The 26,525-nt window shown below is 37.8% G+C and overlaps 1 protein-coding gene and 1 long non-coding RNA gene across 2 annotated transcripts in view; one reads left to right on the forward strand and one right to left on the reverse strand.

The window, feature by feature from the left end:
- The window catches only part of TMEFF2 (transmembrane protein with EGF like and two follistatin like domains 2), a 248,149-nt gene that overhangs the window by 86,279 nt on the left and 135,345 nt on the right, over positions 1–26,525 (reverse strand). The gene's annotated exons all lie outside the window — the stretch shown is intronic.
- LOC144333439 (uncharacterized) lies at positions 746–9,380 on the forward strand. The gene is made up of 3 exons (XR_013402089.1): positions 746–3,255; positions 6,950–7,143; positions 8,949–9,380. It is a non-coding gene; the product is annotated as an uncharacterized LOC144333439 (long non-coding RNA).

Genomic DNA, 26,525 nt, shown 5'->3' on the forward strand with positions numbered 1-26,525 from the left:
GGAATGCTATCCTTAAGGAGATTACCATATAAAACAATATACAAAATAATATGTACATGAGTAACTATATAGACAGTACAAGAAAGAAAAGAACAAGTCAAAACAGAAAGATGATGTTGGATGTGGCAGCAACATCTAAAATGATCCTCAAGGGTCTTGCCTCCTGGTATTCATGCCCTTGTGTGATGCCCTACCCTTGAGTGTGGGCTGGAACTAGTAACTATTCTAATAAACCAGGGGAAGTGATGGGCAGGGCTGGCTTTATGGGCATGTGACCAATGCACACGGGGCACACAGAGTCTTGAACTTGGTTTAATGTTCTATTGTCATCAACTTGATGTTCTTAATCATTTTAGCTTTGAATTTTGTAAATGAAGTCAAGTGAGACAATGGATCAGAGCATGAGCTCTGTGAGCTGTGTTCAATATGTGTGTCTGCCTCCTTCCCTTGCCACCTTGTTCACATAGGTGGTTCTCAGTGCCTCATGAGCGCAGGATTCCCTCACTGAGTCATGGGAACTCAGTGAGACTCAAAGCAAGTAGAAGGTAAGTGCTGTTACGGTTTGGCTGTGTCCCCACCCAAATCTCATCTTGAATTGTAACTCCCATAATTCCCATGTGTTGTGGGAAGAACCTAGTGGGAGGTGATTGAATTATGGGGTGGGTCTTTCTTGGCACTGTTCTTGTGCATTCAAGAGTCTCATGAGATCTGATGGTTTTAAAATGGAAGTTTCCCCGCACAAGCTCTCTTTTTGCCTGCTGCCATGCATGTAAGATGTGACTTGCTCCTCCTTGCCTTCTGCCATGATTGTGAGGCTTCCCCAGCCATGTGGGACTGTAAGTCCATTAAACCTCTTTCTTCTGTAAACTGCCCAGTCTTGGGTATGTCTTTATCAGCAGCGTGAAAACAGACGAATACAAGTGTATTACTTCTATGACTAAGTAAGGAGGATGCAGACTGCCACCAGAAGATGCCCCTTCTGTTCAAACTAGAGCTTGTTTATCACAGAGAAAGATGGCAATAATGTCCTGAGAAATATGAATGACCAAGGAACGCTATCAAACTGGTGTGTGTGTGTGTGTGTGTGTGTGAGACTTCTCTGGATGTGTGAAATTTGACTTCCCAGGATTAGCCAACCATTTATATTGAAAATTATGACACAGGTGGAAAAAGACAGGGCAGACTATATTTCCTTTTCCTGCAGTCACTTTTTATCAGCAAGCAAAGGTAGGCAGGGTTGGTAGAATGTGTGAGCATCATGATGTGCAATAAAAACAGTTAAATTCGTTTTGTGTAAAAGTTTCCACTATTCTTGTAAGAATGAAATACACATGAATATATAAGCTATGAAATACAAATTGTGTAATTTTGGTGATTCTATATACAAATTAGATGCTCTTATATTTGCATTTAAGCCTGGCATAGTACAATATAAAAATGAATGGTAAAATTATGCTAATTATTTAAAATTTTAACCTTTCTCTACTCAGAATGACAAAGCAAGTAAAAATCACCATAGGAAGTCAAGAAAAAGACACCGACAGAAGAAAGAGGAAACCCTTTAAGGGAACTTCTTGCTTTTTGAACTAGGGACTTCATATATTTCTTTTGCATTGGGCCCCACAAATAATAGGCCAAAATAATGCTATGTTGCTTCCAAGACTAGATTATAAAAATAATACTCTGGCATCCACCTCTTTCCCCCTCCTCCCACCTCCATTCTCCACCTACCATCTCTTTCTTAGTGGTTGGGGGAAGGGAGGGAATTTAAGCCATTTTGTCAAGACACTTTGGCCAACAACCACCAAGAGCCTGAGTATTGCCAGCGGACACATGAGTGAGCTTGCAAGTGGACCTTCCCCCTGCTGAGCTTTGAGAGAACTGCAGCCCTGGCTGACATCTTGATTGCAGTTGTAGGAGGAACCCTAAGTCAGTAGCACACAGCTAAGCCACACCCAGATTCCCGACCCACAGAAACTCTGAAGTTTAAGCATTGTTGTTTTAAGCTGCTAAATTGTAGGATGATTTGTAATGCAGCAATAGAAAAGGAATAGAAAATTGAGATGCAGTGGAATGAGAGCTTCCTCCCAAGGACTGAAGAAGAGTCCTCTGATCTAAATCTTTTAGGATGAGAATTTCGTGATGGAGGAAGTGGCATCACAGGTAGAAGATGCTGTGTAATCTAGGCCAGGACAACATTTCCCAAACCACTTTCTCACAGGACCCCACCATAATCTTAAAAATTATTTGAAGACCCCAAAGGGCTTTTATTTATGCATTCTATACATATTGATATTTATCATATTAGAAAATGCAACTGAGGGATTTAAAATTTGTACTTATTGATTGATTTAGAAACAATAACATACCCATTGCATGTTGATACAGATAACATTTTTATAAAAATGAATACGTTTTCTAAAAGTAAATTCAGTGAGAAGAATGGCAGTGTGTATATTTTTTAAAACCCCTTTACTGCTTGGCTTAATACAACAAAGCTGAATTCTATACCTGCTTCTGCATTGAATCTGTTGAAGAACACATATCAAGTAGCTTCTGAAAACCTCCACTGTGCATTTGTGTAAGAATGAGAATGAAAAAGGCAAATAATATCTTAGTCCCTGGACCACACATTGAGATAAACTGATCTAGGTCATGGAGATGAGAGAGTCCAGAACACATATTGACTAAACCACATTGTAGATGGAAAAATAAGGTTATTCTCAGAAGGCTTGCATATCATACTCAACAGCTTATTCAGTAGAGGATTTGGCAGACATTATTTGCTGCCTATCCAAAAGCCATTTCTGCTCCCTTTCTTCCTTACTAAAGAATCCTTGAATCTGTTCAGATATTAGAAGGTCATGGGTTGAGGGGAAGTATGTTGATTGGTGTTTCCTTTCCCATGATTGCTATAAGCACATATATGTGACACAACCATGGTGGTGAAAAGAAATCAGCTGTGGTTGGTGGTGATAGCAAAGTGTAAACTCATCGATACAGAGGTTTACTCCTTTCTGCCTTTGGATATTGTGCTGCTTGAGCTTGCTGTAGCCTTCCTGTTTCAATGCTGAGAAAGCCAAAGGAATCTGAGCTGACCAAGAGCCCGCATGTTGTTGACAAGCCACAGAGCTGCCCAACCTCTTTTATTGTTGAGTTATTTTGATTCAGAGAATTGTTGAAGATTCTGAAATTGTGAACTGTCTACAAAGAGTGGACTGATCACTGTGGGCTGGACTTTGAGGCAGCAGCGAGGTGATTATTAAGATAGTCAAGTTAAAGGCACTATAGGTCTGAACTACAATGGTGTCAATAGAAACAAAAGGAATACAGTAAATGTGAAAGAACTGTGGAGATAAGTTTTTAGGACTTAGCAGCTGAGTAGATGGACACTGGCATGCACGGAAAGGAGAATGGAAGGCAAGCATCAGCAATGGCATGGTTAATTGCTCCCCTGCATGATTAGAAGAATAGAACAGAAATACTGCAGGTTGGGTGGGGCGGGGAGATGATGGGTTAAATTGGGACATACAGAGTCAAGAAAGAGATACTTAAAATAGAGCGCATGTGGTTGGTACTTACATAAATGTTTGCTGTGATCTGGGACAGAATTGATCTGATAGTCATAGGGTTTGTTTCCTCACCTCCTTCACATTTTTACTAAAATATTGCCTCCTTAGGAAAGCTTTCCTTGGTCATCCTATCTGAAATTGCAATATTCACGACCCACTTCCTTAACAGTCTTGTCCAATATATCCGAAAAAGTCCTGTGTCGCTTCTACACTAATTTTTTTACCTGAACATTTATCTATATTAAACTACATATATGCTTATTTATCATGTTTTCCTAATAGAAGGTAAGTTCAGTAATGGAACTTTTTATCTGTTTTGCTTACTTTGCAGCTCCAGTGCCTGGGACAATGCCTGACACTTAGCAGACAGTCAGTGAATATGTGTTATACGAATGAATAAATTCAGAGCTGCAAAAATATTGTCTATAATATGCCTAAAGATAAAAATGGAAGCCTCGGGACTAGAAAAATGCATTTTAACTGAATGCTGAATTCACAAAGATAATATCTGAGATTTATTAAGCACCATGTAATGTCTTAAAAATTTTATATACATTTTAGGATTTAACTCTTATAAAAATCCTGTGGGTAAATACTGTTGTCTCTCCCACTTTACAGGTAGAGAGGCTGAGGTTCAGAGAGATTAGGTAACTCAACTAAGGTCAAAAAGTTGGTCAGGGAGCTGGGCCTTTATATGAAACACCAAAATAAGCTCTTGTGTAGAACCCTTGAGAGAGATTTTACTCTAATGGCTGCAATTTTAAATTGTGTTCAGCTGTGGTATGTAGTTTTTCGAGGAAAATGACCCACAGTCCTTCTTGCTTTCTGGCTTTGTAAAAGGTAGAGATGACCACTTAAATGTTCAAGGAAAATAATTCCTGACTTTGAAATCAGAAGATCATTCAGATAATATACTTACTTATAAACGTCCTCTCTAATGTCTGAATAAAGCAAGAGTAAAAGATTGATCAAACAGCAACAAATACTTTAACAGTTAAAAATAAAATTAATTGGTCTGTTGGAAAGACAAAGCACTTTTAGCCCCATTGGTTTTCTACCTGAAACCAGAGTGAAGTGACCTGAAGGCTCTCATAAGATATATAAGACTAGCCAGTACAGGAAAGATGATGCTTTTTCTTGAAGTCATATATTGTCTAAGTTGAACTTACATGACTTAGAAGGTCAGACGTGTCATCTTTTCCCTTAACGCCTCAGAGATTCCCTTCACCAAGAAAATGACTACACGCTTATTTCATTTAAAACAGACTCAGCCTAGGGATGGTTTTCCTCCTTCTATAAAAAAGCAGGCTATTAATGAAGATAAGTACCCTTTTGGCTTTGCAACACATTTTTAACATTTTACTCATGGACATGAGATGGGAAAACAAGATGAAAATGATTCTCTTATTGGGCATTCAATTAAAAAATGTCATGACTTTGCCATTAGTTTGTATAAATCCTAGAAATGAGTTTCAACGAGAGTGTGTTATTATGTTGGGAAAGAGACAGAAGTGTATAACCTTGGGCAGATCGTTTAACTTCTCTCTGCTTTACATTTACAAGCAGTAATACAAAGAGACAGGATTATATGATCTCCAAGGTCCCATCCAGCCCATTTAACACAGTATGATTATTTGAGAGGCAATTTAGTGAGGGAGTGAGAAGCCTGGGCTCTGGAGCCAGAATGCCTATGTTCAGATCTTGGCCCCCTTCACTTATCAGCCATAGGATACGGTATAAGGAATGTACCTCCTAACAGTTTCTCCCCATTTCCTTACTAGCAAAATCAGGATAGGAACACTTACGGTCCTTTTGAGTAGCAAACAAAGTCTTCTTTGTGAACAATTGCTGTTTATTTTATATTATAAATAAACCTGTTCTTTTTTTCTCTAACAACAACAAAATAACTTTCCTAAGATTCAGGATGGTATGGTTTTTCTTGGTTTAAGCTCTTTATTTAATACCTATACTAGTATTCAAAGTATAAAAATAGATTAAAGCACTAATTTTGTTTTTACAAACCTAAACAATTGGTTTGATGGTGTTAGTACCCCCTCACCTCAAGCCCCTAGTAGAATAAGTGCTAACATTCAAGGCCTATTTAAATGGCTGCTTTGGAGTCAGATAAAGAATTTCTGTGATGAGCAAAGACACTATCATACAGGTAATCAATAACAACAGAACAAATACGTTCCTCCAAATCAGTATAAATAATAAATGTTTAAGATATAGGCAAAGATAAATACTTTTGAGATAAGCTTCTTTAAATAAGCAATTCAAAGACAACTGAGACTAATGATAGTTATTATGTATATTCCTAGTAACTTCATACAATAGATGTTCAAATTCCCTTTATATGAATAAGAACCTGGCGACTCAGGAAGGTTAAGAAATTTGCATAAGGCCACACAGCAGTAAGTGGACACACCAAAATTTAAGCCAAGCAAACTGACTTTAGCATCTCAGCTCTTAATTAGACTGCTTTTAGCACAAAAAAACCAGTTTGGATTTTTTTTTTTTTTTTTTTTTTACACAAAACCTGTGCTCTCTCAAAATACCAAGCTGCCTCATTAGATAAATCTCTCCATACATCCATCTGTTCGGCCCTCCATCCATCAATCCATCCAAACATATTTTTCCCTATTAAATATGACCAGCAGGGCTGGAGCTCTTGGTTCATGGTCAATGAATAAAGATAGGCAGATTTTTACATTTAGATTTTGATATAGTGTGATCATCCCACACCTATGATTTGGCTACAACTCAGTCACAAATGGACCATCTACCCTGGTAATAGGGCCTTTTGTTAGTGAGAATTCCCTAGTTAGTTTTTACTAACTAAAGAGGTTTGCACCTCTTTCTCCTTTAAAAAAATCCTTTTTTTATAAACATGATTTTGAGTATCAAGAAAAAAATAAAATTTAATGAGTATGTTTTTCATTTTTCACAATAAATCTTAGAATTCCAGTTAAAATAACAATCTCAAGTATAGTGTTAAGTATAATTCCTAAAATTTAAAGTTAGTTTATGACAAGTAGTCAAAGATTTAGCTGAAAAATATATTCATTCCCTTCCCTTCGACTCTCCCATCACTCCTCCATGGGGATAAAAAAAATCACTGATATGTTGCACATTGTAGGAACAAAAATAGATTTACCTTTTTTGTCTTCTTTTCCTTTTACTAATCTCTACCTTGGTAGGTCTTATGTGGAAAATCAATTTCTGCTTTATTCTTGTAAGCTTGGTTTTATCTTTCTAAATATATTCTTCTTGTCAGAACCCAATCAAGCATTTTGCTCTCTCCTGTTTATAAATTGTTGTCCTACTTTATAATTTTGGTTATGATTGTCTCTGGTTCATTTTCTCCTTTGTCATAGGCACTGTGGCTCTGGAGACCTGGAAGCACCACTAACTGTTCTCTCGATTTTCTGATGCTCGGCCACATCAACCTAAGTCATGCTAGTTGTGAGGAGGAGTCAAGGACAGTGACACAGCCAGCCAGTCTGAGGGGTTTTCCATCATCCTGAAGGAGTTGCTCTATCCTGCTTTTCACTGGAGGGGGCATGGATGGGTAGGTAAACACACCTGCCGTGAAGTTTCCAGTTCTATCCTCTTGCAAGGCCTTCGGGGATAAGTGTCTTAGAAGATTGGTCAGTATCATTTGCCAACTTGATGTCTCTTCCCTTTTTAATGGTCCTTAGTTTCCCCACTGTTTCCTGTCACAGGAGTCAATTTCACTCCACATTTATCCTTTCTTACTGGGCACTGATGTTAACAGCATCAGTCAGGGTATAATGTTATGCTGCAGTAACAAACACCCTCAATATCTCAGTGGCTTAAAATGACAAAGATCTTTTTGTTTTGTTTTGTTTTATGCTCTATATCGCCCAGGGTCCCTGGATGACAAATCAGTCACCTACTTGAACATTGCCAGTGACTACTACCAGTCAAAAAGAGGAAAGTTTGCAGAGTTTTGTATTGACAATCAAACATTCAGCCACAGGTTACAGTCTAGAGCCAGACACATCAGTGTCCTCCACTGAAAAGGAGCCAGGAAGTAGCATCCCATAACACAGTCCTATGTCCACTGCTTTGGAGGTAGGAAATTGGAAATATTCAGTGAGTAGCACTGTGAATAGAGCAGTAATTTCATTTTTTAATTAAACAAATGGAAAATGGCAGCTCCTCAGTTTTTTTCTTCTGTGGTTTACTTCTGATGTCTTATCTTAATTAATATATTGTGATATCTTTCTATTTCCCATTACTTAGTTTGTCTTTGTTCCCAATATCCCATTATTTTCAGTAAATATTTGCTGTCATTATACCCAGCAATCTAACTTTTTGCTACCTCAGTGTCTATTCTCATTCCTCAGTCCCAAATCCATTTTCTTTATTAGATTTCTCTGAATTCCTGCAGCTCTTTCTGTCTGCATCACACAACTTAACCTTTAATTACTTGCCTACTGGGCATTCTACTTGGTTCTGCCTTCTATCAGCCGAATCAGAACATAACTTTCTCTCACCACCTCCCTCCCCTACTCCAAATTGACTCTACCTCCTGATCCCCTATTTCCAAAGTCGTTCCATTATTCTTCTCAGTGCTCAGCCTTAAAATCTTCATTTCTCTTTGATTCTTTTTCTAATCTCTTGCTTCTCATAATTGTGCAGTTACCAAACTCTCCCCCACGAACTCGATGTCCTCATGTGGATCAAATGATACAGTGAAAGTGAAAGTACGTTGTAGACTCCAAATACCAGAGGATATTGCTCTCCATTCCTTCAACTATTTTCATTCCTTATTTATTTATTCATCATTCATTTATTCATGTACTTACTCAAGACCTAAGTGTTTTCTTGGAACTGTGTTTGTTACTGAGGAAGCCACAAATTAAATATAAGTCTGCTCTCCAAGAGGTTACATTCCAGTTAAGGAGAACGCATATCCATACTTCCAGGTAACTAGCAAGGGAAATTGCTATGGGATATCTGGCCAGCTGGATATTCTGCTGGAAGAGCAGAATGCATTTGAAAGACTAGCCAATAAAACTCTCATGTGAGACATGTTTGTCTTTTTCTTTCTATTCAACTAAGGAATAGAACCTCGGTGATTTAAGGAAAGGCAGGCCCATGATATGGAAAGAGAAGGGGATGATGATGATATTCTGGAATGGTCTTGTAAGGCTTCAGGAGGAAGTGAGAGTGATGACTGAATCATATAACTCCTGAATAAATATTTGGAATAAATATTTATTCCAGAATAAAACATCTGGAGGATTTTCAGTATACTTAGAATAAAATTGAGCCTCCTCATGAAGGCCTACTAAGCACCTTCATGATCAACCCCCTTTTCAACTTTGACCTTCTTTCTTATTTTAGGGGCTCTTGACACACTGACCTCTGTCAGTTCCTTCAGCACACCAAGCTTATCCCCAGTCTTGTGCCTTTGGACCAGAGGTTTTCTTTGCTTAGAATACTGTTTCAACAGATCTTTGCATAGCTGGCTCTTGCCATTTGACTAAAATGGCAATCCTCAGAGAGGTACTCCTTAAATATCTTAAGTAGCATCCCTTTCTCCCAGGATCCTGTTTTTCAGAATTCTGTTTTCTTTTTAAAACACTTGTTATCTGAAAGGATGTTGTCTGCTTGCTTGCTTGTTCATGTCTTTATTGTCTATTCCATTTCTCCCCTTCTCAGGATGTAAGCTGTTTAAAGGCAAGGACCTTATCTGTGTTATATGCTGTATTCCCAGGGCTCAGACAGAGCATGACCTATCATGTGTACTAAGTAAATATCTCCTCATACTGTAAAGCTTTCCTGACTCTAATCTCTCTTTTGGGGACCATTACCGAACCTCATTACTGGGTCCTTTCTCTTTAATGCCACTTTTACTATGTAGCAAATGTTCTGGCCAGTGGCACATTGCTGGAAGTGCAGAATGCACTTCTAAGACTAGCTAAAAAAAAAAAAAAAAAAAAAAACAAATAAACAAACAAACAAAAAACCCTCTCACTTAAGATTTTTTTTCTTTCTATTAAATTAATGAATAGAACCTCAATGATTTAAGGAAAGGAAGGTCCTTTCCTTAAATATGGAAAGACCCTTGGCCCCTGTAGGACCTTGTGTTAGGCTGCCTGATTAGCACCATCTTCTCTGACCTATGATGAGAGTAACGTGTATGTGGGGGTGGGGGGCGGGAGAGGGAGAGAGACAAAGAGAGAAGGAGAGAATTTGGCACTTATCTGTTATAGCATTTAATACTGCTTACCCTATTATACGTGACAATAAAATCTTCCATCATTTGGCTATATGTACTTCTCTAACTCTTCAAGTACTACACACATTATCAACCATAAACTGTTCTTTCTTTTGAAATGACAGTTTTCTGTCTTAATTCTACCTTGAATTCTATCCTATAGCATTATGCAGTAAAAAGGACATGGACTTTGGAATTAGAAAAGTTTGAGATTGAACTCAAGATCCACCTCAACCTAACAACATACATTCAGCATGTTACCCATCTCTCTGAACCTTGCTTTCCTTTGTTCAGATGGAGGAAAATCACGACTAACTTACCACTCCGTTGTGAAAGATTAAATAAGATGGTGCATATGACTTCATGTATGTTCATTAATACATTTCTTTCTGTTTCTTCAACAAAACTCTTTCCCTTCTTTACACATGTAAAAGTCCTTTGAGTCTTACAAGTTCTTCACTATGTTGCAGGTTTTCTGGAGCACAATTGATAAGAATGTTGACGGAACAGGTAAGAGCATGACCTCTGGGTTCAAATTTTGGCTTTGACCTTTAAGAGCTAAGTAAACTTAGACAAGTTACTTAACACCATTGTACCTCAAGTTCATCCCTTTTAAAACTGGAATACTAATAGTACCTAACTTGTACTGCTCTTTTGAAGGTTCAATGTTAAGGAATGCAAAGTCCTTAGAAGAGTGCAGTGCACAAAGTAAGCACTACAACAATAATACTTAGTGGTTATTTTAAAATTATTTTTTAAACCTTTCAAACCTAACCATCCCAACTCCTACTGACACTGCTCTTTTCTTTCCTTTTTTTAAATTAATTTTTTTTTGAGGTGGGGTCTCACTCAGTTCTTGGCTCACTGCAGCCTCTGCCTTCTCCAGCTCAAGTGATCCTCCCACCTCAGCTTCCAGAGTAGCTGGGACTACAAGTGCACACCACCATGCCTGGCTAGGTTTTTTTTTCTATTTTTTTGTAGATACAGGGTTTCACCATGTAGCTCAGGCTGGTCTATAACTCCTGGACTGAGCAATCTACCTGCCTCGGCCTCCCAAAATACTGGGATTACAGATGTGAGACACCCTGCCCAGCCTCCTCTTCCTATACTTAAGAAACTTGTTGTATGCATTGCATTGTTGTATTTCCTTTTAAAAAGAAAGTCTTCCTGACAAGTAACTTTGCAAGCTACGGTTTTTAATATCCACACTGTTCTATACCAACCCTTCTAGCCAATGCTATAGGCAGCAAAAACAGAATTTAACTAAATTACATTTTAAAAAATGCAAGCCTATGGCCCTCATGCACTCTACCTTATTGCCATGTGGTTTTTGGTCCTTAATGCAAAGATATTTCCCCCCATCTAACTTAACATTATAGTAGAAGACTTTAATTTGAAATGGTGTCTTGGTTTAAGGCAAACAAAAATTAAGGAAAAGAGATGCAATAGGCGAATAACTGGGTTAAAGTTTTCAGCAGCCTGATTATACTAATGAAGGACTACAAGTCCTATTGTGAGGACTTTCAGGAAAAAAAGGCAAATATAACTAGAAAATTATTGGTTATTTATCAATTGTATGAATAAAAAAAGACAGAACAGAACTGGTAGTAGGAAGTCTTATAAGTAAATTTATCTCCAAGTCAGGCTGGATGTTCTAAACACATAATTATAATTGCTAGGTCCAAAATTGTGATATGTTGTTATTGCTTTGTACATTTTTCTCTTTGCTTCTCATTTGTGTTTTAAATCAATTAATTATAATTAAAGCAAGGATATTTATCATAAAACTTTGATCAGACCAATGTTTTCCAATCTATGCAACTTATATAACAGCAATTGCTTTTATTCTTGGGAGTAAAATAAAATATTTACAGAAAAATAAACTATGTAGGGAAATGGTCCTTCATTGCCACAAATGAAGTCATCTAATTCCCCAGTTGTTCATAAAGTAGTTTTTGAATAAATCAGGGAACGGTTCAGGAAACACTATCCTAGGACCATCTCAGGACACCTGGCATTCATCCTTATTCTGCCATATGAACAAATGATTTATTGCTCAGTAACTACTTAGTTTTGCTGTCTGTGAATGAGAATTATAATTTTAAAGATTCATATTACGTATTTTAGAGATGCTTCCTAATCTCTGGCTGAGATTATTGATAATTGAAAGGAGACAAAGGAATACAGTGGCCATGTATTCCTCATGTTTTACTCCTGTACTAGCTCATATAATCATAGCAATGATATGCCTGGACATCAGTATTCACATTTTAACAAAGAATCACCTACAATTTTACAACTTTATCAGTAACAAATTATATTAAGTTCCAATATAAATAATTTTATGTAATTTATAAGCTAGTAATCAAAGATAGTGTCATTTATTCAAAATCATATTAAATGCACACAGTATATATTTTTGTAGAATTCAGAACTGGTAAAAGTATTCCTTCATGAACTAGTTGTCATTTCTAATTACAACACAAGAGTTATTCCTTTTCTTTCTCACCTTGAATTCAGAGCACTCAGAGATAAGGCTTTTGATTAATAGAAGCAGCTTCTCTTAGTCTTGGTTTTTCTTTAAAGCTATTATTTCTATCCTACCTTTTACATTCTTCCTTCTCCTCGACATTGTCTTTTTATTGAACTCTTGAATTTTCTGTCTTACTTAAGTAGCTTCATTATATGTTTACCTTTTGCCATAGCTGCTTCAAATCCTTTGAAGAACTTCCTATTTTCTGTGCTTTCTAAAGAGGTGACTAGCTAATATGAAAAACTTGTTTCTGTGAATGTATAAGGATTAAAATATAAAGTGGGAAATGTTGCCTTCTGGACACAATAGATTATCTTCTCAAATTTAAAAGTGACTCTAGAAATTTTAGGTCAAAGAGAGAGAAAAAAATGCCACTAGGGCCACTGGGGACGCTTTGGGGGCAGTTCTTTAGAGCTCACAGTAGTTCTTCTGCTATGATGGATGATGTTAGAGCCCAAAGGAACCATAGAAACCTTATAGAGCAACACCCTCATTTCCTGAATTTTACCTATGAGAAAATGAAGTCCAGTTGTAACATAGGATAGATACATAGATCACTGGACTAGAATGAGACTAGACAAATAAATCTTTGCATGCAGGGTCAATTGATTTCAATAATGGTATCCAAAAAATTTGATGATAAAAGACTAGCCTTTTCAACAAATGGTGTAGAAACAAGTGGATATCTACATGTAACAAATGAATTTGGACCCCTTCCTCACTCCATCTGCAAAAAATACCACAAAATGGATCACAGACCTAAATATAGAGCTAAAACCATAAATCCTTTAGAAGAAAATATTGGAATAAATATTTGCTACCTTGGGTTAAGTAAAACCTTCTTAGATACGACAACAAACATAAGCAACAACAAAATAGATAAGTTGGAGTTCATCAAAATTAAAAACTTTGTGTTTCAAAGGATACCATCAAGAGAGTGAAAGGCAATTCCACAAAAAAGAGAAACTATTTGCAAACCATATATCTGCCAGGGAACTTATATTTAGAATATATATATATATATATATATAATTTTAAAACTCTTACAGCTCAATAACAAATAGACAAATAGCTCAATTTAAAAATAGACAAATAATCTGAATAGATACTTCTAAAAAGATAAATGTTCAATATACAAATAAAAAGAGACCAACACCATTAGCCACCTGTGAAATGTGAATCAAAGCCACAATCAGATATCACTTCATACCCACTGGGGTAGTAATAATCAAAAAGACAGATAATTACAAGCATTGGCAAGGATATGTGGACACTCATACGCTGCTGGTGGAATATAAGTGTTGCAGGTACTTTGGAAGATAGTCTGGCCCTTCCTCAAAAAGTTAACCATAAAGTTACCATAGGACCTAGCAATTCCACACCTATGTATATACCCAAGAGACCTGAAAACATACATTCCCACACAATCTCCTACACAAATGTTCATAACAGCGTTATTCATAATAACCAAAAAGTAGCAACAACTCAAATATTCCTCAACTGATGAACAAATAACCCAAATATGATATATTCATACAGTGGAATACTTTTCATGCTAGGGAAGCCGTAGGAGAAGGAGAGAGATGGGGGATCAGCAGGTCAGTAAAACATATAACATGTTATCAGTTAAGTTTACTGTTTAATATAGGTTTGGTTTGGGTGCCACAAAACAATTACAGTAGTAACATTAAAGATCACTGATTGGCCGGGTGTGGTGGCTCACACCTGTAATCCCAGCCCTTTGGGAGGCCAGGGAAGGTGGAGCACCTGAGGTCAGGAGCTCAAGACAAGCCTGACCAACATGGTGAAACCCTGTCTCTACTAAAAACACAAAAATTAACTGAGCGTGGTGGCAGGCACCCATAATCCCAGCTACTTGGGAGGTTGAGGCAGGAGAATCACTTAAACTCAGGAGGTGGAGGTTTCAGTGAGCCAAGATCATGCCATTGCACTCCAGCCTGGGCAACAGAGTGAGATTCTGTCTCAAAATAAATAAATAAATAAATAAAAATCACAGATCACAGATCTTAATAACAGAAATGTTTGAAAAAGTTTGAAATATTGTGAGAATTACTAAAATGTGACACAGAGACATGAAGAGAGTACATGCTGTTCGAATAAAGGTGCTGGTAGGCTTGCTTTATATGGTATTGTCACACACTTTTAATTTGTGAAAAATACAATATATTTGAAGTGCAGTAAAGCGAAGCACACTAAAATGAGGTATGCTTGTACTGAACGCCAGTCCCAGCGGGCACCTAAAAGTGAGATAGGAAGTGAAATCCATGAAGAGGTGTGCTACACTCCAAAAGAACTACCTAAGTTCCTAACTTACACAAAAATCCCAAAAACATGTGTAGGAATGGACACTAGGGTGTGGGATAATGGTGAAAACAACATGAAATTATGAATCAGGCTGAATTTATTGATATGAGCTCACTCGGCAGATATTAAATACTGCATTTAATATTGCAGCTTGGGGAACTGGAAAGAGCTCCAGCAGTCTGGTTGCTTGGTTGACTGAAACATGGACCAAAAGGTGGTCCACAGTGAGCGAAATGCCAGGCAGGCCTCAGTTTAACACAGAGAAAGAGGTTCAAAGGCTTAGAGAGACTGGAATGCTAGAGTAGATTTGTCATTTAAGACCTACTCACACACACTGGAAGGGTCCAGAAGACATACCTTCTATCCATATTGTTAGAAACAGATTTGTGAGGAGAGCCACAACATCCTTGAAGAGCTCTAGGACCACTCTTCTCTGCAGGCCAGAACTTAAATGGGAATAGCAGTAACTGAATTGGGAAATCTAAATGCAACTGGAGTAATTGGGTCTCAGGGCAGCAGGGGCCAAGTGGCAGCACTCCACTGCCAAAAGCAAGGTCAAAAGCAGCAATCAGAATCGCCAGATTCATGGAGACCTGTGGTATTGGCTAGAGTTCCTTGCTAGTGTTTTAGGATCACGGTGTTCCTAAAAGTGAAAAATAGATGGAAAGCCTACTAAATCTTACTTGATTTGATAAGCAGAAAAGTTCTTAGTTAAACAAAAGTCTAGCCTACATCATAAAAAAAGAGAGTTATGGTCCGTTAATCAAGTCTCAGACTAGAGTCAGTTTATGGATACAGAACCCTTTGCATAAAGGGGAGGTCAGGTCCCCTTGAGAAAGGGCCCTGGTACGGTGCCAAAAATGTATACTGTTAATCTTTCTCCTAGCCTTCCTCAAAAGGACCTTCAGCTGTTTGCCAGAATAACTGTGTATTGGGAATGAGACCTTTCACAGACAAATGGACACTGGTTCTGTACTGACACTAATTACAAAAGACCCAAAACATCACTGTGGTCCACAGTCAGAGTACAGGATTATGGAGGTCAGGTGATCAGTGAAGTTTTAGCTCAGTTCCATCTCACAGTGGATCCAGTGGGTTGCTGAACCCACACTGTGTTTCTTTCCTCAGATCTGGAATGTATAATTGGAGTAGACATTCTCAGCAGCTGGCAGAAACCCCACACTGGTTCCATGACATGTGGAATGAAGGCTAGGGTGGTAGGAAAAGATAAGTGGAAGCTGCTAAAACTGCCTTTACCTTGAAAAATATTAAACACAAAAAAATACTACTTTCCGGGAAAGACTGCACCATCAAGGACTTGAAAGACTCAGGGATGGGGTGATACTTATGTTCTCACTCAACTTGCCTGTGTGGGAGTCAGACGAATCTTGGAGAATGACAGTTGATTATTATAAGCTTAACCAGGTGATGACTCCAACTGCAGCTGCTGTACTGGATGTGGTTTCATTGCTTGAGCAAATTCATACATCCCCTGGTACCTGGTATGCAGCTATTGATCTAGCAAATGCCTTTTTCTCCATACCTCTCAAGAAGAACAACCAGAATCAGTTTGCTTTTAGCTAGCAAGGTCGGCACTATAGCTTCACTGTGCTGCATCAGGGGCATGTTAATTCTCTACCACTATGTCATAATTTAGTTTGCAGGAATCTTTATCACCTTTCCCTTACAAAGGATATCACACTGGTCTATCACACTGGTGACATTATGCTGATGGGACGTAGTGAGCAAGAAGCAGCAACTACTCTATAGTTATTGGTAAGACATTTGCATGTCAGAGAGTGAATTTTCAAGAAAATTCAGTGAAATTTCTAGGGGTCAGTATGTGGAGCATGTGAGATATCCCTTCTAAAGTAAAGGATAAGTTGATGCATTTGCCTCGTCTTCAACCATAAACAAGGAACAATGCCTAGTGGGCCTCTTTGGATTTTGGAGGCAACATATTCCTTATCTGAGGCTGTTACTCTGGTCCATTTACTGAGTAAACTAAAAGCTGCTAGTTTTCAGTGGGGCCCAGAACAAGAAGAGACTCTGCAACAGGTCTAGGCTGCTGTGCAAGCTGCTCTGTCACTAGGGCCTTATGATTTAGTACATCCAATGGTGCCTGAAGTGTCAGTGGTAGACAGGGATGCTGTCTGGAGCCTTTGATGGGTCCCTATTGGTGAATCACAGTGTGGATCCTTAGGATTTTTGAACAAAGCCCTGATATTTTCTGTGGATAACTACTCTCCTTTTGAGAAACAGTTCTTAGTTTGCTACTGGGCCTTAGCAGAGACTTAGTACTTAACTATGCACTACCAAGTTACTATTCGACCTGAGCTTCCCACCATGAACTGAGTGTTGTCTTACTTGCAAAGCCATGAAGTTGGGCATGCACAGCAGCACTCCATCATCAAATGGAAGTGCTTTGCATGAGATTAGGTCAAATCAGGCCCTTGGCACAAGTAAGTTACATGAAAAGAGGGGCCTAAATGTCACGGCACCCACTCCTATTACAGGACCTTCTCTTTCCCGCCTGCTTCTGTGGCCTCATGTGGGAGCTCCTTGTGATCAGTTGATAGAGGAAACAAGAGGCCTGATTTACAGAAGATTCTGCATGATATTGCAGCTACCACCTGAGAGTGGGCAGCTGCAGCACTACAGACCTTCTCTGAAACATTCCTCAAGGACAATGGCAAAGAAAAATCCTTCCAGTGGGCAGAACTTCAAGCAGTGCGCCTGATTGTTCACTTTGCTTAGGAGAAAAGGCAGGACATGTGACTGTACACTGATTCATGGACTGTGGCCAATGGTTAGGTAGATGGTCAAGGACTTGATTGGAATATTGGTGAGAAGAAAATTTGAGGAAGAAGTGTGTGGATAGACCTCTCTCAATGGGCAAAAAACCATGAAGATACTTGTCCCATGTAGATATTCACAAAAGGGAAACCTCAGCAAAGGAAGACTGTAATAATAAACTGGATAGAATGACCCATTCTGTAGCTATCACTCAGCTTCTTTCTCCAGTCAACCCTGTTCATTGCCCAATGGGCTCATGAACAAAGTGGCCATTGTGGCAATAAATGGGGGTTATGCATAGGCTCAGCAACATAGACTCTTACTCACCAAGACCAGCCTGGCTACAGTCACCACTGAGTTCTTAATCTGCTAGAAGCAGAAACCAACACCAAGTCCCTGATATGGCACCAATCCTCATGGTGGCCAGCCAGCTCCTGGGTGGCAGGTTGATTATATTGCACTGTTTCCATCATGGAAGAAACAGCAGTTTGTCCTTACTGAAATAGGTACTTACATTGGATATAAATTTTTCTTCCTGCACACAATGCTTATCCCAAAACTACCATCCATGGACTTATAGAATGCTTTATACACCAGCTTGGTATTCCACACAGCGTTGCTTCTGACTAAGGAACTCACGTCACCACAAAAGAAGCATGGCAATGGGGATACGCTCATGGAATTCCCTGGCCTCACCATGTTTCCTGCCATCCTATAGCTGCTGGCTTGATAGAGTGGTGGAATGGTTTTTTGAAATCACAGTTGTAATTCCAGCACTTTGGGAGGCTGAGGTAGGTGGATCAACTGAGGTCAGGAGTTCAAGACCAACCTAATATAGTGAAACCCTGTCTCTACTAAAAATACAAAAATTAGCTGGGCGTGTGGTGTGCACCTGTAGTCCCAGCTACTTGGGAGGCTGAGACCGGAGAATTGCTTGAACCCAGGAGGTGGAGGTTGCAGTGAGCCAAGATCGTGCCACTGCACTCCAACCTGGGTGACAGAGTGAGACACTGTCTCAAAGAAAAAAAAGAAAGAAATCACAGTTGTAACACCAGCTAGGTGGCCATCCTTTCTAGGACTGGGGCAAGGTTCTCCAGAAGGCTGTATGTGCTCTGCATCAGCATTTAATATGTGATACTCTGTCTCCCATAACCAAAATTCATTGGTCCAGAAATCAAGGGGTGGAAATGGAACTGTCACCTTCCACTATTATCTGTAGTGATTCACTAGAAAAATTTTTGCTTCCTATTCCTTTGTTTCTCTGAAGAACCCTGATTAATATACCAATATATTGATCAATGCAGGGCTTCTTCTGTTTCTTTTCTTTCTTCCCCCCAAGTCTGACCATTCAGTGTAGCTGTAATGCAAGCAGTTCTGTCGTATTTTCTTTTTCCAAAAATCAACATACTTTCTAGGGAAAAGAAATAATATTCAATTAAAATTAAGTTGCATACTGTAATCAAATATATCATTTTCATTTTTCACCATTATTGATAATTCGATGTTATATTTGAATGTCCTAAAGTTTCAAATTTATGCAGATACCTGTTTATTCCTTTTTTTTTTTAGACGGAGTCTTGCTCTGTCACCCAGGCTGGAGTACAGTGGTGTGATCTTGGCTCACTGCAACCTCTGCCTCCCAGGTTTAGGCAATTCTCCTGCTTCAGTCTCCCGAGTAGCTGGGACTACAGGCGCATGCTGCCATGCACAGCTAATTTTTTGTATTTTAGTAGAGACAGGGTTTCACTGTGTTGCCCAGGGTGGTCATGAACTCCTGAACTCAAGCAATCTGCCTGCTTCAGCCTCCCCTAAAGTGCTGGGATTACAGGCGTAAGCCACTGTGCCTGGCCTGCAGATACCTATGTTTATTACAGAAATGCATCACTAATTTTTGCTAATGTGAAGCTAATATTTTATTTTATTTCTTATTTTTGCCTTTTTCCAAACTGTTGTGCACTTCTCCCAGATAAACATCTCCTAATATCTGCTTATTATAAGCCCTTATGGCTAGCTAGAACCTACCATTACATTTATTACCATGGATAATATAATTTTGATTGTAGAAAGCTCATTTCAGGATGAGCTCAGAGAATACAGTGAACTACTATGTCAAAGACTTTGAAAGGCTGCAATAAATAAGAAAGAGCTGTGGTAAACAATCTTCAGAAGATCATCTGTCCCAAATGCATTGTCCTGATTTCTTATGTTCCATTCATAGCTTAGTGAAAAAAGGATGAATGGACCCACTCTTGATTAATTTTACTTTACATTAGGCGGGCTAGAAAATCAGATATGGGTTTTCATTATTTATTGGCTTTTTTCTCTAATAAGTGTTTAGACTTTCAGCAGTATTGATTTTTTGATTGGGTGTTGCATATAATTTTACAATTTGTTCAATCACTTATTAGATATTATATGCCCTGTTTGTAGGGAAATGTGTCTAGAAGAGACTGATGTCGGCTGCTGAGGATGGTTCACTGATTTGTAGTTTAGATGAGCCAACACATACAATATATTACTATTTGGAAGTAAACCACAGAAGACCAGCAACAGTTTCTACCCGATTTAATACACCTTTGGGAGGACAGCTTCTCAGCAAACAATGCTTATGCCTCAGAAAGCTATTTATTATGAACACTCTGGATACAGACAGTGAAAATGTTTTCAGTTCACATACTGTCTAGTCTCTTGGAGTTAAACACGAAAAATGTTTAACACAGGCTTAGAGGGGATATAGGGTTTGGTAATTTTTTAGATCACAAATGTTAGGACAGTACCCTCAAATGAATTTTTTTTAGAAGTGCTGAAAATTTTGAAAGAATTATCAGAGCTTGGGATACAGAAATTGCTTTCCAATATAAATACATTATTCTTAAATTGGTTTGGCATTCCTAACAATCACTAAATAACTCACCCTCAAGATTAAAAATGATCAAGATAAGTGGTTTTGTTAATATGTAAAATATTATCAGATTCTCATAAAACACACACACACACACACACACACACACACACACACGGAAAATATATCTCCAAATTTCACAATGATTATCTTAGAAAGGGATGACATTTTCCTAAGGTTTTTGTATTTCTATTTTTTTTTAAACTCACTATGATGCAATGTGTGTATTTATATTTAGAAAAAATGTAAAACCCATTTTAATATAACCATCAAAAATATATGTTATATTGGAATATAAGAAGCTTCACATCATATTTTAAGTGCTAAATTAAAAGATACAGCAGGGTATTGCTCCTAAGATAGAGATTAAAACCCACTGTCATATTTATTTTTATTTAATTTGGTGACTCTTCCCTCTTTTTCTATTTCTCATCTCCAGGAATTTCTATTCTTACAGCAGAAACAGACATTTGTAATAAGCTTTGGTTCACAGTCAGGATTGCCATTGCAACTGCAAAACAGGCAAATTGAATTGAAGCAGCTAAATAAACCTCAGGTTTTGGTGAAGGTATGTCTCTTCTATGAAACCTTAAGGCTAGTAACATTCTCATCTGATTGGACGCATGCATAACCATGATAAGAATATGCTCCATACATAACAATTCAATACCTCTGTGAAAAACAAACTAATGAAAACCACACAGCCTTGAAGGGAACTACAAAGAAATATATTTTATATACCGAGTGAAAAAGAACTTCAAGGGCATCATACACAATGTAGGTGTGTTAGTGGTGAATTTCATCCCAAACTGCCACTTTACTTTAAGTGATACATTTGGTCTATGTGTGTGTGTGTGTGTGTGTGTGTGTGTCATATTCACAATATACACTTATATACACACATAATTTATAAGAGAAGACTTTGAGTGGTAGTTAAGAGCATGGAGTCTGCCTGGCTGGCACAAATCATGGCTTTCTCACTTGCTGTTTGGCTTTGGGAAGTTTGATTAACCTGTCTGTGCCTCAGTTTTCTGTTTTGTAACATGAGAATTACTAGTGTATTAAATTCATAAGACTGTGGTGAGGATTAAATGGCTCCATAAATCTAGACATTTAGGATGGTGTCTGATACGCTTTGGAAACGTTTGTCACACTTTGATAACTACAGTGAGATTCCTATTATTATTTCTGAGACTGGGATGTTACACTGGGACATCGGAACATGGAGCAGGTATTTCCTGAGTGTGGAGACAGGAATCGCTGACTCAGAATATGCTAGAAACTGAGACATGAAAACTCAAGAAGAAATAGAGAGTGAATTTAATGAGTGAGCACCAAAAGTTAGGCAACCTACCATTAACAGGGTGTGGCCTACAACAAGATTTAAAAAGCAAGCAAAGATTTATAAAGCAAGTAAAGGTCAACTGCGGTGGCTCAAGCCTGTAATCCCAGCACTTTGGGAGGCCAAGGTGGGCGGATCATGAGGTCAGGAGATCGAGACCATCCCGGCTAACATGGTGAAACCCCGTCTCTATTAAAAATACAAAAAATTAGCCGGGTGTGGTAGCAGGCGCCTGTAGTCCCAGCTACTCAGGAGGCTGAGGCAGGAGAATGGCATGAACCCGGAAGGCAGAGCTTGCAGTGAGCCGAAATGGCGCCACTGCACTCCAGCCTGGACCACAGGGCGAGACTCCATCTCAAACAAACAAACAAAAAAAGCAAGTAAAAAGAGAAACAAGTAATGAAAACTGTTAAGTTAGTGGTAGAAATACAATCTGTACTTAGGAGTTTTGTTTCCTTTGTTCTATTGCCATGCAGTAATTTATGATTTTTGATATAAAATAGAAGTTATATGATTTAAACTGCATGGCCTAATAAATACTGTAAAAACAAATAAAACACATCGAAGTTCAGAATTCTTTATCCCCATCTTTCTTGGTACTCTACACCAGATCTCGGTTTGTAGTTGTCATAACCTAATTAAGTTTCACTAATCACTGTGATAGCTAGTACAGTTAAGGTATAGATAACGAGAAAAAATTTAAAAGATTCTCTAGAATTTATGTGAAAACCCATTTTTTTTTAAAAGTAGGCTAGCCTCACAGAAGATCCAAGGTTTTAAAGACTATTGTTTATTTTTATTTTTCAATGTTTTTTTAGTTTTTACTTTCATAAAGCATGACTCTTCTTTTTCTGGAGGGGTGGCTAGTTGTTGGTGGTGGTTATTATTTGACTGTTGCATATTAGAAGAGTCATTGTTATTCATTTGTCTTCCTGAGTAACATTTGAAGCTTTTAACTTCAGTTTGCAGGTAGGATTACTCGCAGCTACTGCAGAGAGAAATCTGGATTGCGAATATGGCATTTGTTGACACTGGGCATTGTTTAATGCCCTGTATAGACCAACGTACAGACCATGTCAGAATTACTAGTCTTTAACTTCTAAATTTTATTATATTGTTTGAAATTTAGAAAAATATGCGTTGTTTATTTTCTTGATCAGGATAGGTGAAGAAATACAGAAAAGAAATAAATAATAAAAGCAAACCCCAACTTTTAGATTTGGAATCACCTTTGCTAAAAACTATCAATATTTTCCCTTTGAAATTGTGAGAGTGGAAAGATGTGTGCTTCCCTAAGTCAGGAGCTGTATATGTCCCCATCCAAAACATTTTTTGGGCAAATGGAATCATTAAAAGAACTAGAGGTATCTACTCTTCAGTTCCCACTCATTGACTCCAACAGAAAACACTACTGTAACTTTCAGAGGTGACAGCTACTGTCTTCAAGGTGGGGATAAGAGGTAAATGGAGGGAGGTCATACCTCAACTCCAGGAATCTTGGAACTAAAATGTTTTCTCAAAAAGCCATGTATACAGTCAACAAAAACCTTAGATTTTCTAGACCAGATCTATCATCTTTTTTCTGTTTTTTTTCATTGTCTCCATGAGTAAACTCATATTAGAAACCAGACCTAATGTTGGCTACCAGTTACACTTCTGGGGCCAGAGAGCAAAGGAAATTAATAAAAGGGAAACACCCTAGGGAGAAACTGAATGAACTCTTAGGTGGCTAATTTTGTGACTAATCAGCATCCTCTTTAAATATACCATATCCAAGTCTGCTCTTTTTGCTTAGTAGAAAAGCAATACAAAGATTGCAGTTTCTACTTTAAACACAATCTTTTTGTTCAACTGTCAACCAGGAGTGGTTTTAAATAAAACCACTTTCTGTATTTTCCTCAGAGGTGTCTTAATTTTCCCTATCAAACTCACAACCCAAAGGTACTAAAGTCAGCAAGACCTAATGTCTAATTTACTTATACCTATGATGAAATCTAGTGCCAAGGATCATCCATGGCCATTGCCCCACTTCAAATATTCATGAGCCTCCACAATCCAAAATGCATTAAATGTGGGCAGGTTGCCAACAACACACAGTCTTCCTAGTGACAAGGAGCCTTCTCAGATCAAAGGAGCAAGATGTTAAAGACTTCACACTAAACTGTCTTTGTAAGAGACACCCAGAAAAGAAATGCCAGATCCCACACCCTGTTTCAATTATGAAACATCCATGAAATAGAGAAAATAATAGACATTCATTCATTCCTCTTTGGAACTCATTTTATTGCAACAACTTTGCTTCTTTCCTTTCTTACCATTGCACTCAAACACCAAGGATATTATACACTAAAACTGGAAAATATTATTAATGCTTTCAAAGACAAAATGAATGACTACTAAGGAGTTAATAGCATTTAAGCCAATATGATATCGCTAATGGAGCCTGAGTGGCATGTGGAGAATACTACAAAAGCAAAGTTAAAACAGGAATAAAGAGCTATGAAGAATACATATAAAGCAAATATACCTAATAATTTAAGTTGTCCCTTTATGTCATTTGTCATCTGGCTATATCTGCTCTTACACCTGTGCTCTCTTCCTGGAAATATTAGGCATGCAGCCAATTTCATACCTAGCTATTCCTGTGGTCAGACCCAGCTATCAATGCTTTTGTATGTATATGTATATTAAATCAAGTATCAACCCCAGGGCTCTGAACTACTTGTGACTGACAGAACCAACAGAAACTTCCAGGCTAATTACTTCTAAGGAATAGTTCCCAGAGAAAAGAGTTTCCACTGACCTACTTTGGACTTACTGAGATAATTTATCAGGTAAGATAATTAAGGGAATATAAAGCTGTTTCTAAAGTGAAATCAGAAATATTTGCTGAAATCATAAGTTGGTATTCCCAGTGCTATCAGATGGAGCTTTATTACTTTGCAATGAGTCAATTTTATTATATTTGACTTATTTATAAGCCATTCTTCTTCTTTATAAATTATATTTGGCAGGGTGTATTTGAGAGTCTCTTTTATGTATAAATGTATTAGTTTTGACTGTTTTCAGTCTAGATATAAAGAGAAATGATCTTTTAAGCCCTTTCTTCTTCTCTTAACCCCTTCCCATAAACAGGCACACACATCCCTTCACACAGGTGTTTCAGCTACTTTTGAAGTCCTTCCTTAATGAAAGATACCTCTATTATGAGAATGGATGTACTGGCGCGTGAATAACTTATCCTGTTGAATTTTAACACTCTTTTGGAAGCTCAATCCTTTCCTACATTTAAGTTAATACCTATAACTGAAAAAAAATATTTTGTAGCCATGGTCTTCCTTTCCTATTGAGAGAACCTAAAATTTTCTGATTTTTTACAGCCTTGATATTCTCCATATAAGAAAAATGCAAGAGAAAAACCTTGAAATGAAATCACAGAACATAAACTAGGGTCTTATATGAGATTACAAGCCATCTGTTTTCTCAAAATAAAAGCATTAAAATGTTATGTCATTAGTATCATAGTTTGTCAATGCCATCTGATTATTACTTTTTCTCCTCTTATTTTATTCTCCTTCTCCTTCCCCTATTTATTACTTTTTTAAGTTCCCATCTCCAGTGTGACTTTCTTCTGAACTCAAAAACTCATCTAACTATGAAAACATGATCAGTTAACCGTGTACTCACGTTTTCATTCTAATAAAGATTTATCTTCATCTTGAAAGTATTTAAGAATGTTTGAATAACTAGATTTAACCCTGTGGCAAAATGCAAAATATTAACTTATTAGGCCAGGGTTAAAGAAAGATTGGGAATTAATTTTTCACCTTTGTTTCAGTATTGTGGATATAGTAAGAACATTATTTCATGTCAGCAGTTATTCACATCTTGTTATTACTTCATAGTGCAGGATTAAGGAAATCTGTACACATAAAATTATAGTTTAGTTAGTGTTAAAGGAAAAAACTGAAACAATAAGTTGTACTCTTTGTTGCCACACAGCATATGTAGTATTTTATGTTTGAGAAAACGTGGCCATGGTGTCATCCAAAATCAATAGTGTATCAACACTCCCTTGATATAGTGAAGGTTCTGTTGCCTGGTACTACAGTCAGATCGCTTCGCTATTGCTTCCTATCTTACTTTACAGCCTTTCATTCTATGCCTATTTAATTTCACTCATTGCTTTATTCCTGTGTCCTTCAGCTGTTTCCAATCTGCCCTTCATGGCCATGACTAATACAATATATTAACATACAAAGGTATGTTAACATACAAGGTATGTAAATGGAAATCAATGCACTTGTCATTTCAGCACAATTCCTTATTGCTTACATTGAACATTTTAAATACATTTTATTTAAACACTAATAACTTTCGTTCTTGCCTTGGAAGTCTAATGATCTTCTTGGCTCCCTGCCCCTACAGCCCTCTAATCTTCACAGCCGTGGCCACTTAGCCCCCATCTGGAGGTTCAGGCTTATTCTGCATTTTGGAGCTAATCTTGTCCCTATGCTGGGAGTATACAAGATATCGTAGCCAAAAGCTAACTGATTTAGCATTCAGACAGCGTTGCTGCTGGTTTCATTCTGACCTTGTAATTTATTTCTCAGATGTAGGCTATGCTTCTCCCAGCCACTTGTAACCAAGGCTTGACTTTGTATATCAGTTCCAGTATCTATCCAGGCTCTCCTATTTCAGTTCTTGATGAGTTTTTCTGATTGACACCAATTTCTCCATGACTAAGGTTCTGCTTTGTCCTTCTCCTTGTCCCATTTGTAACTGAACTTATTTTCTGAATT

This window comes from Macaca mulatta, chromosome 12 (assembly GCF_049350105.2).
Source record: "Macaca mulatta isolate MMU2019108-1 chromosome 12, T2T-MMU8v2.0, whole genome shotgun sequence".
Classification (NCBI taxonomy): Eukaryota; Metazoa; Chordata; class Mammalia; order Primates; family Cercopithecidae; genus Macaca; species Macaca mulatta.